Raw genomic sequence first — 14,446 nt, forward strand, 5'->3', positions numbered from 1 at the left:
GGCGACGGCCTGCTACAGGTGTCACTCGGCGAGAGGCCGAGAGATTCTCCCGCCAAAATTTTGAATTCTGGAAGTGACCCTTCGCCTTCTCACTTCGCCTATATAAAGGAGTGTTGACTTCGGTCATTTTCACACTTGAAAACTTTGTGAGAGAACATTCGGACCCCTGAACTTGCTCTGACATTTTGGACCCTTTCTGCCTACCGCCTGCTCTGACAAGCCGACTGCAAAGGATTTTCAGAACTTCATCAATCGTCACTCGTTCAGGTAACCGTCGGTTCTCTTACTCTTAATTTTCTCTTTACTTTATTCTTTTTTGAAATGGCACCACGGAAGCACACGACACGACCTAGGTTAGTGATCAGCCGGTCACCGGGGACGGCTGAATCTAGGACTAGGAGTGCCGCCTGCCCTTTTCTGGACCCATCTTTGCCCTTTATACAAAGTCCGACTGTATCTGTGTCTATGCAGAGCATGATGGCCAGAACAAAAAAGACTGTCAGGATCTCAACCTCAGACGGCTCCTCCCACAGGGTGCCGATTAGTGAAACATCTGATCAGGCGCCAGATGTGGAAGTGAAACAAAGCGGCTTGAAAGCCGGCAATTCTGAGAGAGGAGTCAAAGTGACCCCTTCCCATTTTACAGTTGACAATTCTACCTTCTCTCCTGCTCCTTTTAAAGGAGAGGAGGCGGGCCCCTCCGGGAGAGGGGAGGAGTCGTCCTCTTCGGACTCGTCAGAGGATGATTCCGAGTCTAGCTCTTCTGGCCATGCTTCTCTGGACACAGAAGAGAAAAACAGTCGCCTGCAAGAGGCGAGGCTTTCTCACGCAGTTGAGAAGGGGGACGATTGGGCGGAGCCATCCGCCTCTCACCGAGAGCAAAATACCCCCTACTACTGCACGGTACCTCGGGGCCGGATCACAGCCATGCAAGAGAAAGTGGAGAGCTTTATCGCAAACCACACAATGGGCCCCGGCTTTTTAGTGTTCGTGCCGGATCCAGAAGACACAGTCGTCTGGCCGGCTGGTACCAGTTATGATGGCGCCTGCTTTGGCTGCTACGAGGCGGCCATCAAGGCTGGGCTGCGCTTCCCATTACATCCGGCTGTTCAGCGGATCTTGGATGGGTATGAGTTGGGGTTATGGCAGTTAGCCCCGAACTCCTGGGTCAACGTACTCGGCTATGTGGCCGGGTGCGAACTGCACGGGGTGGAGCCGAACTTCGAGGCTTTCGCCCACATGAACTACCTCAGCCGGACCCCTAAGGCAGGCGGTACCGGCTGGTATCAATTGACGAGCCACAGGGGCTACCTCATGACAAGAGGTAAAGCAAACAAATGGAAGGACCGGCGGAGCACCTTCCTTATCATTGAGAGTTCAGACACAGAGCTAAACAAGCGTTTCAACAGGAGGAACAGGAATCTGCCCCTTCTTGCAGGCGGCCGCAGCATGCCACCTGTTCCCCCCAAGGCTAAGAAAGAGATCCTAGATAAAGGACTCTTCAAAGTAGAGTCGAAGGTGAACTCTACTTCAGGGATACGAGAGCAAGTACCCCTGCACTGCGTCCCGAGCTTCAAATGGCTCTACGACGAGTACTTTTTGGCCGCCTGTGGCCTCAGCAGTCGGTGCTCAAGAGGTAGCCGGCCTTTCGAATACTATGTTGTTCCATGCATTTCTTGTTATGACTTTTATTAACTTTGCTATTTGTTTTTGCAGCGGACGCCATGAGCAAAATTACCGCCTCCAAGACTGCGGCGGCCATGTTGCGGGCCTCCATCATGCAACAGTCTTCAACCGACTCCCCCAACAAGGGGGCACCCTTGGTGAGCTTCGAACCTTTCACCCTCTTTTTGGAGTTGTGTTTATGCATATACTGACTCTTTTCTTCTTTTTTAGACGGGCGCTCCAAGAGCTTCTTCTTCCCAACAGCCGGACCCCAAGGCCCGGAGGACGACTGTTGCGAGCTCTCCTGGTTCTGCCAGGAAACATGTGACGGCTTAGAAACAGCCGGCCACTTCTTCTAAAACTCCAGCTGGGCCACCTAGAAGTATGAAATTATCCTTGTAAATTTTAGACTTGCTCCCTTCTTTACTAGGTCTAATCCGTTTGTTTATGCTTGATGCAGCCGGCCCTCAGGAGCCTGACTTGGTCGAGGTGGCCAAGTCTATGATCAAGTTCGTTCCTCCAGCTGAAAGGGAGGCGGTCAGGGGTGTCGGCACCCTTGACCTAGACGGGATTGCAGGGGTCCTTGCTGAGGTATACTTAGCATATTTGTGAGTATTTGAATTCCAGGACGCCTGTTTTCTTTTTTGTTTGGAAACTGACGCCTGTTCCCCTTTTTACTTAGGCCCTGCTCCGAGTGAACGGCCTTCGCAAGCCGCTTGACCGGAAGAACAAAGAGGTAAAGGCTGCAAAAGCTATGGCCGCCTCTGACTGTGATAAGGCAATGTTTCAAATTGCCCAAAATGAAGTTCTGACCATTGATATTCTTTATTATCAGGCGCAGGCTACCGCCGCTATCCGGGCTCAGTTAGAGGCGGCCCAGAAGAGGAATAGCGAGCTGGAGGCGACCATCAACAACCTCAAGGCCGAGCTGAGACCTCTTCGCCAAAAGATGTCCTCATACGAAACCTTGGAGAAATCCTTGGCGAGCGTAAAGGTACGCCTGGTGACCCAGGAGAAGAGTCTTACTCAGGAGCTCTCGGAAAAGGCCGAGCAAGAAAAGAAAGAGCTGGTCCGGGAGATGATGAAAGACTCTGCTCAAATCCAGCGCATGACTTGGGGCCGCCTCTTCCCCAATGCCGACTTTGCCTCATGGGAAAAAACGTATCGCCAGTGTTCTGATAGATATAATCAAGAGATCCTGGCGGCTGCTGAGGAAGAGGCGTTGGAGGAGGAGGAGCAGCCGGTAGTGGCGCTTGTGCCGCTTGGGGGTAATGCATCAAAGAAGGATGCAGCTGAAGCCGAGTCCAGCAAGAAGAGTGCTGACCAGGCGGCAGCTGCTAATATTGAAGATCTGCCCCCTTCTTAAGCTTTATGTCTTCTTTCCACGGCCTGCGTGCCGTTTGTTTGTATTTACCCGGCCAGGGGGCCGGGGCTCTGAATATTTTGCCGGTCTTTGATGACCGGCTTCTTTTTAATGAATTTTTTTTGTTTTGCTTCAAATTTGTTTAAGTATTGAATATTCTGATATCCAATTGTACACTATACCGACTGTTTTACATGGGCGATAGTTGCAAACAGGTACGGATAGTTAGTCACGCCGCCTATGCCCCTGGACGACTGGTTGTCTGTTTCCAGGCTAGACGATCAGTCGGCCATTTATCCAATCGGTATTCGAACCATTTTAAAGACTGGATCCCCTTTAGGCAGGCGGTCCTGTCATTTGTAAAATTTAACCAAGTAGGAAAGTTGTTTCCTACTTGTCATGCTTTTAGGCTAGAGACTTTAGGCCGTCTAGGCCGACTGTTTCCCGCCATATTAAATCTAGTGTGAACAGGTGCTGTATGAACACCTTTTTAGTTTCATACTAAAATTTTTAAGGAGTGACCAAGTAAACATGATTGTTACCTAGTCGCCAAGTAATTGAGTAGTAGAGGTATCAAGCGGTGGGTACCGGTTGTTCCCCTTTATTCGCCAATGTTTGTTGGCTTTTAACTCATAGGTTGTTAACCTAGCAGGAGTAGTGGTTGAGAGCCCCTGTTTGCTAAAAACAGGCGGACAACTCATACCTTTTAGGCTCCATACAAAGTTTGAGAGAGTGACTATGAGTTAACTTTGGTGTTACTCAGTCGTCGTCACTCCTGCTTGAGTAGTAAAGGTACCAGGCGGCGGAGGCCGACTGAACCTTTTGATTCGCCAATGTTTGTTGGCTATTAACTCAAGATGTACCCCCTACATTTATCCCAAGTAATACAGGCCGGCTGAACCTTTTGATTCGCCAATGTTTGTTTGGTTAGTGATAGAGTTATCCTTGTCTCAAAAACGGCTACGTGGTTGCCCTTGGGGACAGTCGTATAGGTGTCGTGTAATTAGTTTATAGAGCAATGTTCCACCCAAAAGGGAGCTGCTCTCTGCGACGAATTTCATCCGGAGGGATGCCGCCGGACGCCTGCTATGATGTTGGGACAGGTCGTATTAGTTTAAAGATTGGATCAGTTGGCTTGGCGCCTGGACTGATCATTCGGCTTGTGGAATTGGTTAGTTCTTGGTGAACGTAGGTGCTAAGTAAGAGGAGGGTAGCCGATAAGAATAAAAATTAAACATGGAGAGTGGCCGACTGTTTGTCAGTAGGCATGCCCCTCTTAGGTAAAAATGAAAAATGAGTATGGAGAGTAGCCGACTGTTTGTTAGTAGGCGTGCCCCTCTTAGTACAAAATTGAATATTAAGTATGCAAACTTTTATTAAGTATCCCTTGACTATTTATATCATTCAAAAGAAATATTTCTTAAGATTATCTTCATTCCAAGTTCGAGGCAACGGTTGGCCGTCTGGTGTTTCCAGACGGTAGGTACCGTCCCTGACCTCTTCACAGATTCGGTAGGGTCCTTCCCAGTTGGGAGTTAGTTTGCCAGACTCATTAGCCCTTCCAACTGCTTCCATTTTTCTAAGTACAAAGTCCCCCACTTTGAGTGGACGCCTGTGTACTTTTTTGTTGTATGATCTAGTCATTCTCAGACGGTAAATTTCATGGCGCAACACAGCATTGCCCCTCCTTTCAGGAAGTGAGTCTAATGCCAGGCGCATGGCTTCCCAGTTTGCCTCTTCGTCATATAGCATTACTCGAAGAGTCGGCTCGTAGTGTTCTATTGGAAGAACAGCTTCCGCACCATAAGTTAGGAGGAATGGAGTTTCTCCAGTTGCCCCTTTTTCAGTCGTCCTAATGGCCCAGAGAACATGTGGTAATTCATCCGCCCATAGGCCGCCTGCTCGTTCAATATTTTTCTTGAGACCGTCTGAGATGATTTTATTAAAGGCTTCTACCTGGCCGTTTGCTTGTGGACGGCCGACAGATGCAAAGTAGTGTGCAATTCCTTGGTCACCCAACCAGCTTTTGAGAACAGGCGTCTCAAATTGGGAACCATTATCAAAAACCATAGACATGGGAACCCCGAACCGAGTGATGACATTTTTCCAAATGAATGAAATTACATCCTTCGTCTTGATTCCCTTTACAGCCTCCGCCTCTACCCATTTAGTGAAGTAGTCGACGGCAACAAGTATGTACCTCCTTCCGCCTGTAGCAGGCGTATATGGACCCAGAATATCCATGCCCCACTTAGCAAACAGTAGTGGGTTATGAATGGTAGTGAGGTCAGTAGCCGGACGGTGAATTAGCTTGCCAAACCTTTGGCACTTGTCACATTTTTTAACCATCTCCATTGCATCTGCTTCTAAAGTAGGCCAAAAGTAGCCCTGCCGCCTTGCCCGTTGAGCAAGCGTCCTACCGCCTATATGGGAAGCACAGTAACCAGAGTGAAGATCGTCTAGTATCTCTCGTCCCTTTTCTGGAGTAACACACTTTAAGAAGGGTTGAAGGTACCCCCTTTTTGTGAAGTTCTCCCTTTATTATTTCAAAACTTGTTGCTCGTTTTTTCAGTGCTGCCGCCTGTTGATGATCATCCGACAGGGTACCCTTTGTCAAATATGCCCTCTGTCTAAGATTCCAATAGGTTCTTCCTCAATGCTTCTCCTCTCCATTACTTCCCAAAAAACAGTTCGAGGAGTATCACAGGAGGCGGATGATGCTAATTTTGAAAGTGCATCCGCCTTGTTGTTTTCTGATCTCGGCACTTGGGTCAGATGGAAATCCTCAAGGGAGCCGACTGCTTGTCGGACTGCCTGTAAATACTTGATCACGGCCGGATGGGTTGCTTCGTATTCGCCATTGTACTGACTCACTATCAATTGTGAATCGGAACAGGCGTCTATTTTTCTTGCTCCTGCCGCCTTGCACATGCGGATTCCGGCTAGTAAAGCTTCGTATTCTGCCTCATTGTTTGAGGCCTGAAAACTGAAGCGTAAAGCATACTCGTACCTGTCGCCCTCTGGCGACTGACATATGACTCCTGCTCCACAACCATTTGAAGTAGAGCTTCCATCCACATATACCTTCCAGACTTGGTCTGTAACTTGAGAGTCAGGAGGACGAGTCATCTCAACAATAAAGTCAGCAAAGGCTTGCCCCTTCACTGCTTTTCTAGGCTCGAAAGTAACTTTGAGGCTCTGTATTTCTATGGCCCATTTGATCATTCGGCCTAACGACTCCATGATGGTCAGTGGCCGCTTGATAGGTTGGTCTGTATACACGACGACTGCATGTGCCAAAAAGTAGGGCTTCAATTTTTTTGATAGGTGAGAGAGTGCAAGACCAAATTTCTCCACTAAGGGATACCTCAACTCGGCATTTTTCAGTACATGACTGACAAAGTAGACCGGGAGCTGACAGCCGTCTCTTTCAGCAAGGAGAACAACGCTTAACGCATGATCAGAGACGGCCAGGTACATGTAGAGTACTTCTTTGGGCAAAGGGCTGACCAGCCTCGGCAAGGAATGCAAGTGAACTTTCAATTTCTGGAAGGCGGCCTCAGCATCCGGCCCCCATTCAAACCTTGCCTTTTTCTTAATTGCCTGGAAAAAGTATAGGCATTTGTCGCCTGATCGGCTTAGAAATCTTCCCAAGGCCGCCAGACAACCTGTTAACTTCTGAACCTCTCGGATGGTACGAGGCGACTGCATGTCGATGACCGCCTGCACCTTCTCAGGCTTCGCCTCTATTCCTCTCTGATTGATAAGGAATCCGAGAAATTTCCCAGACTCAACTCCAAAGACACATTTCTTGGGATTGAGCATGACATGGTGCCGCCTGAGTGTGGCGAAAGTTTCTCGGAGGTCCGACAGATGATCTTTCTGAAGTTTAGACTTGACAATCATATCATCAATATATGCCTCGACATTTCTCCCAATCTGATCAAAGAACACAGTGTTTATCATTCGCTAGAAAGTGGCCGGGGCATTCTTAAGACCAAACGGCATGACCGTGTAACAGTATAACCCCTTATCAGTGACGAAGGTCGTCTTCTCCTGATCTTTCTTCCATAAAGGAATTTGATGGAAACCAGAGTAGGCGTCCATAAATCTCATCAAAGCATGGCCGGCTGTTGAGTCGACCAGGTTATCAATTTTAGGCAGAGGGTAACTGTCTTTGGGGCACGCCTTGTTTAAGTCTGTGTAGTCTACACACATTCGCCAGGTGCCATTCGGCTTTTTAACAAGCACCACATTTGCAACCCAGTCTGGGAAGTAACATTGCCGGATGAACCCTGCATCAAGTAATTTTTTAACTTCGGCGGCTGCCGCCTGACTTCTTTCTTCGCCATGGTTCCGCTTCTTCTGCCTTACCGGCTTCTTTGTCGGATCCACGGCCAGTTTATGTACCGCCAGATCAGGACTAATGCCTGGAATTTCATGGACTTCGAATGCAAAGATGTCCTTGTATTCTTTCAATAGTTTGTGAAAGTCGTCACCCAGAACCCTTAGAGCAGCCGTCCCAACTTTGACTGTTCTGTTAGGACGCGAGTCATCTAAGATCAGGTCCGTATGCTCACCAGCTGGCTGAGGGCGGAATTCATCCGACCGCTCCTCTGCCAATGATTGCTATTTTCTGTCTTTTCTTGCGGCACCTGTCTGGGATGCCTTTCTCTTATTGCCGCCTGCTTCTTGAACAGGCGCACTCTCCTTGACATTGTCAAGGTCTATTTTTCCACCGCTCGACCCAGTGGCCATAACAGTGGGCTTGACATCCGAGAGATAGCACTCACGGGCCATCCTCTGATCTCCCCTTAGGAACCCGACTGTTCCATTATCCCTCTCAAACTTGAGCAACATAAGAGATGGGATTATAACAGCCTTGGAATTATTCAGGGTTGGTCGTCCCAGAATCATGTTGTAGGCCGAGAGTTCTTCTACTACCAAGAACCGGACTACCATGTGTCGTCCTTCCCCTTTTTCACCCAGGCGGATGGGTAAATCCACTCGTCCCACTGGGTGGACGACTCCTCCTCCAAAACCTACTAAAGGGTGGGATGCCGGATGTATGCAATCAATCTGATATCTTAGTTTCGACAGACATTTGCTACTGATGAGATCTGAGGAGCTTCCGGTATCTATGAGGATTCAGCCAACTCTCTGGTTGGCCACTTTACATTCAATAACGATAGGGTCGTCATGCGGCCCTCTTACCCCTCCTAGATCTTCTTCAGTGATGACAATCTCAGGAAATGAATATTTGGAGGGCCGTTCTTGGTGAACGGAATTTACATCTAGCCGTTTGATATTGTCTTTGTTGCCACTAATAGTGGGGCCGCCTCCTGAGAAGCCGCCTGCAATGGTGTAGACGACTACATCATCTGTATCGGAGCTGTCGGCCTGTTGATTCTTTTTGGTCGACTGCTTTTTCGAGGAAGTGTTCCCCGTAGATTTCTTGACATAAGTGTCAAGATCACCTTGCTCAGCCAGACGGTCCAGATACCGCATGAGACTGATGCATTCATTGGTGTGATGACCAACATCTTCATGATAATCACATAATTTTTCTTGGTTTCGATTGTTTGCAAAACCCTTCATGGGGACCGGCTTCTCAATTGAGATCCGTCCCTTGATTTCCTTTAGGATAAATTGGCTATCCTTGTTAAACGCATACTTTGGGGAGTATGGTTTGTATTCTTTTTTCTTCTTCTGGGTCGGCTGTTTAGAGGAATCAGTTGCCCAGACCTCTTTTCTCTTCTCGTCTTTGTTTGACGACTGTTTCTGTCGTCCTTCTCTTTTGTCGGACCTTTTCCCTTCTGACTGTTTTACCGTACTACAAAGATCAGTCGCCTGTATATAGGCTTCCGCTTCAATCAAGGCCTCTTGAAGAGTCGCCACCCTCTTTCGGACCAAATCAAATTTGAAGGTCGACCCGTCTTTGAGACCTCTGAAAAAGTCAGTGTAGGCTACTTCATCCGGTAACCCTTGAATCTGTATTTTCATCAGGTTAAACCGCCTGATGTAAGAACGAAGCCCCTCCTTCTCGCCCTGCTGAATCGTTCCTAAATCAAGGGATGTCTTCTTCGCAGGGATGTTCATGGCGAAGTTGGAGGTGAATAAGTAAGCAAGCGTCCTGAAGTTATTTACACAACCAGTCGGCAGGTTGCCGAGCCATTGTTGTGCGATTCCTTTGAGAGTCGCTGGGAAACACTTGTACCAAGTGGGATCATCCAACCCTTGAAGGTACATCAGGTTGGTGAATGCCATCAGATGGTCTTCTGGGTTAGTAGTGCCGTCATAGGCGCCTACTAATACATTTTTCACTTTGGCCGGCTGAGCGGCTTCAGTAATTTCCTTGGAGAAGGCCGATGGCTGTTTGCCAAGTCTAAGCAACCGTAGCTGCCAGTCTATAGGTTGGACATTTTTTGCTGCATGTCCACCAAACGGAGGTGGCTGCAAAAAATACTGTTGTTGCGGTACAAACGGTAAGTTTGGTACCGCCTGGTCGCTATGAAAGCCGGACTGACGGGAGGTGCCACCTGAATGACTCTCATGATACGACTGAGTATGCCTCATCGAGGTATTTCGCAGACTGTCTTGGAAGTTTGAAGTAGAGGCCGACTCTGACAATCGGTCACTCTTCTTCTGCTCTAGCAGTAGCCGAGCGTCTATGTATGTTTTCCTCGACCCGTCCGCCTGAATATGACGAACAGGTTTCCTAATTCCTGGAGTAGGAAAACTGTATTTTGTGAAATCAAGGGCAGGTGGCTCCCACTTCCTAGATTTAGGATGAGGGGTCGCCTCTCGCCCTTGAACTGGCTTCCTCTTCCGTGAAGTGGAGGGTTTCTTAGCCGACTGCTCCTTGTCCAGAGCAGGCGGCTTCTTGTTGATCAACTCTTGTATTTCTCCCTTGAAGTCCCTCATGAAGGTCATGAGTTCGTTCCTTGTGATGGGAGCAGTCCCATCAGTCGGCTGCTGCCGAACAGGCGGTGCGCCTGCTGGCTCGCTTCCAGTTTGAAGATGTTCCCGTTCCCTCCTTTCGGTATGACGGGTACGCCGGGCCCTTAGGGTCCCGTCTGAAGCTGTGTGAGCTTCAACTTCAAATTCATTCTCAGTATCGTGGTCCGACTGAACTAGAGGGTCGTGCAGGGGACGTCTCTCTTCAGGAGCCGGTACAAACGTGGATGCCATCTCAGAAGTACTCTCCCCACATACGGCGCCAAGATGTTTCGGGGTTTTCTGATGTCCTGCGGGAGAGTTACAATTCCGAGACTGGAACCGGACGCCTGTACCTGCAAAACAAACGGATGCTCCGGATGATTGGAGATCCGCCTCCGACGGTCAAGTTAGTACTTGATTAAGGAGTAATTAATGCGGAAATTAAAGTGATTGGGTCTCTCTAAGTGAGAGTGTTTAATGTGTGTAATCTGTGTAATCCCCCTTAATGAGGATTAAGGGGGGTATTTATAACCTCGGGAAACGTGCCAATCCTAGGTTTAGGTTAACCTTGGGCTGATTGGGCTTCCCTCGGAAGTAGGGCCTAGGTGGCCGACTTCTCCATTAGGCATGGAGTATGCCACGTGTCATGACATAATAGGTCCAGGGTGGACGAATAAGCGTGTGCCACGTGGCAAGCCCTGAGAGGTCCAACTGGGGGACATTTGGCAGGACCTGATTGGCCCACGTGGCGCATTCCGATTGGTGGGAGCAAAATCCCCTAATCATCACCCATGTCACAATAAAATATTTTAAGAGTCTTTATTCAATTTTGCTGAGAAGATTTTGGCTTAAATTAAACATATAGTTGGTCGATAAAATAGTTCTTTTAATATAATTATACAAGAATTATTTAGTTACCCTTCTAAACTTTCCTTCCCACCACTTAACTGAATATAGTGGGGGGTTGAGAGAAAAAAAAAAGACGCCAAGGGAAAGAGTGGGGTCGGGAAAGTAAAGAACAAGTTGGAAGAAAGAGAGGAGAGGGCATGCCAGAATAGAAGAGGGTTATAGAGAGAGAAAGAAAGAAAGGCCTAGAGAAAGAGAGTGAGAGAAAAAGGGACTGGAGGAAAAAGGTCGAGTGAAGAAATAGAATGTAAGAGAGACTGGGAGAAAGAGTGAATGTGAGAGTGTGAGAGAGAGAGAGAGAGAGAGAGAGAAGTGTGTGTGTGTGTGTGTGTGTGTGTGTGTGAGAGAGAGAGAGAGAGAGAGAGAGATAGAGAGAGAGCAATAAAGAAAAAAGTACAACCGAGAAAAAGAAAAAGATATATAGAGTGATAAAGAGAGAGATAGGTCGGTGAAAAAAGAAAGAAAGGGAGTTCAGAAGAAAGAGGGGGATAGAGATAAACCGAGAGATATAAAGGAGCAAAGGGGGAGGAGAGTGTGGGCGAGGGAAGGGACTAAGGGGAGAGGGAAAAGTGCAGCCTATAATTTCAAATCCTTTTAGAGGATGGAACAAGGATAAGAGGGATTGGGAATTTTCAAAGCTTTTTGTAATTTTCAAAGTCTTTTAGAAGATGGAACAAGGACAAGTCATCTAATTAGTAGCACATTTAACATAAAAGTTCAACATTATGGTAGAATTGTGTTAGATTTATGACTAAGTATTGTTTTATTATGATTGTACAACCACAATAACTCCTTCGCGATATTCAAATACTCCAAACCATACTCGACATTGCCTTCGACTTTGACGTGAAAGATTGATAGTTCTGAGGGTTTGGTCCTAAATCTATATTTCAATTCATATTTGATTTATTCACTTTATTGATCTAACTTTCTTGAAGTTTACTAACGTGTGTACTATTTTAATATCAAGAAGGTTGAGGCATTAAAGTGATTCAACTACCCTTGTTATATTCTTTGACTTTTGGAGTAGAAATCATGTTTATAATATTATATTAATTTCTAGTATCATGATTGGGATGTTGATTTTGATTTCTAGTATCATGTTTAGGATAGCGCTTTGATTTTGATTATTAGTGACATGTTATGATTTGTTATTAATCCGTTTAATATCATACCTAGGATCTTACTAACGATATTTTGATGATGTTTTTATGATGATGATTGTTATATTAATCATATGTTGCTTGATTATTCATGATTTATTGTTATTGCTTGATTACACCCCTTTTTGCAGGTTTAAAGGGAATTTGTACTTAAAATCACGTCTAATAAGATAATTAATAATTTGATTTAGGCTTAATATGATTTTAATCCAAGTTATCACCAATAATAGATTTGATTGTGCATAGATAATCAACCAACGTAGATCAAACAAGTTTAGGATTAATTTGATGTATGTATTGATCGAAAAGCGCACATGAATGTCATAATAATTAAGTACAGGCCTATTTAGGGCGGGTTCAATTTCTTTTAGGTTGAATTCGTACCATCATCCACGAACATCCAGTCATGGTTCCAGACCACTATGGAGTTAGCGATCTCCGTGATCGTGAATGGGGTATAACCTTCACACCCGTGAACGGTTTACAAGTTCCTAAAACTTGTTGGCGACTCTTTTATCTATAGGTTCTTTTCCTTGGAACGCCACCATGCCTAAAAGCATGAACCACAGTAGGGCTCAAAGAGTTTGAAAGATTCCCTTAAGAGAGAAAGAAAGTTATAAAGATAAAGGGGGAGAGAGAGAAGGACAGAAAGGAATCGAGAAAAAGAAGGGTTGAGAGAGAGAGAGAGAGAGAGAGAGAGAGAGAGAGAGAGAGAGAGAGAGAGAGAGAGAGAGATAGGCCCGAGAGAGAGAAAGGGCAACCGAAAGACAAAGAGGGAAATTCAAAAGAGAAAGGGGGTAGGCCAGGCGAAGAGAGAGAGGTTGGAGGAAAAGAGTGAGAAAAATTAGGGGAGAGGAGTCGAGAGAAAAGAGAGAGAGGGTTAAAGTGCAACCTATAATTTTCAAAGTCTTTTAGAGGATGTAACAAGGATAAGAAGGATTAAGTTCAACATTATGGTATATGTAGAATTGTGTTAGATTCATGAGTAAGTACTTTTTCTTATGTTTGTACAACCATAAGGAGAGAAAAGAAAGATATAAAGATAAAGGGGGAGAGAGAGAAGGAGAGAAAGGAACAAGGAAATAGAAGGGTTGGATGAGAGAGAGAGAGAGACAGAGAGAGAAAGAGAGAGATAGATAGATAGAGAGAGAGAGAGAGAGAGAGAGAGAGAGAGAGAGAGAGAGAGAGAGAGAGAGAGAGAAAGGGCAGTCGAAAGACAGAGAAGGCAATTCAAAAGATAGAGGGGTAGGTCAGGAAAAGGGAGAAAGCTGGGAGTATAAGAGCGAGAAAAATTGGGGGAGAGGAGTCGGGAGAAAAGAGAGAGAGGGATAAAGTGCAATCTATAATTTTCAAAGCATTTTAGAGGATGGAATAAGGATAAGAAGGATTGGGAATTTTAAATCCTTTTATAATTTCTAAACCTTTTAGAAGATGGAACAAGGACAAGTCATCTAATTAGTAGCACATTTAACATAAAAGTTCAACATTATGGTAGAATCGTGATAGATTCATGACTAAGTACCTTTTTTTTATGTTTGTACAACCATAAGGAGAGAAAGAGAGATATAAAGATAAAGGGGGAATGAGAGAAGGAGAGAAAGGAACCGGGAAATAGAAGGATTGGAAGAGAGAGAGAGAGAGAGGGAGAGAGAGAGAGAGAGAGAGAGAGAGAGGGAAGTCGAAAGATAGAGAGGGCAATTCAAAAGAGACAGGGGGAAGGCTAGGAAAAGAGAGTGGACGGGAGTAAAAGAGCGAGACAAATTGGGGGAGATGAGTCAGGAGAAAAGAGAGAGAGGGATAAAGTGCAACCTATAATTTTCAAAACTTTTTAGAAGATGGAACAAGGATAAGAAGGATTGGGAATTTTCAAAGATTTTTATAATTTTCAAAGTCTTTTAGAAGATGGAACAAGGACAAGTCATCTAATTAGTAGCACATTTAACATAAAAGTTCAACATTATGGTAGAATCGTGTTAGATTCATGAGTAAGTATTTTTATTTTTTATTTTTTTAGTTTTTATGTTTGTACAACCATAGGGAGAGATAGGGAGATATAAAGATAAAGTTGGAGATGGAGAAGGAGATAAAGGAATCGGGAAAGAGAAGGGTTGGAAGAGAAAGAGAGAGAGGGGGGCCGAGAAAGAGATAGTGCAACTGAAAAACAGAGAGGGCAATCCAAAAGAGAGTGGGGGTAGGCTAGGAGAAGAGAGTGAGGTCGAGAGGAAAAGAGAAAGAAAAATTGTGGGAGAGGAGTAGAGAGAAAAGAGAGAGATAGAAAGAGGGTTCATGAATAATGAAAGAGGATGAGATAGAGATAGGAAGAAAGAGAAATAGGGCCAGGAGAAATATAGGGGGTTGGAAAAGAAATAAATGAGTGATAAAGAGAGAGAAGGATTGAGAGAAAAGAAGA

This window comes from Chenopodium quinoa, unplaced genomic scaffold (assembly GCF_001683475.1).
Source record: "Chenopodium quinoa cultivar QQ74 unplaced genomic scaffold, ASM168347v1, whole genome shotgun sequence".
NCBI classification, from domain to species: Eukaryota; Viridiplantae; Streptophyta; class Magnoliopsida; order Caryophyllales; family Amaranthaceae; genus Chenopodium; species Chenopodium quinoa.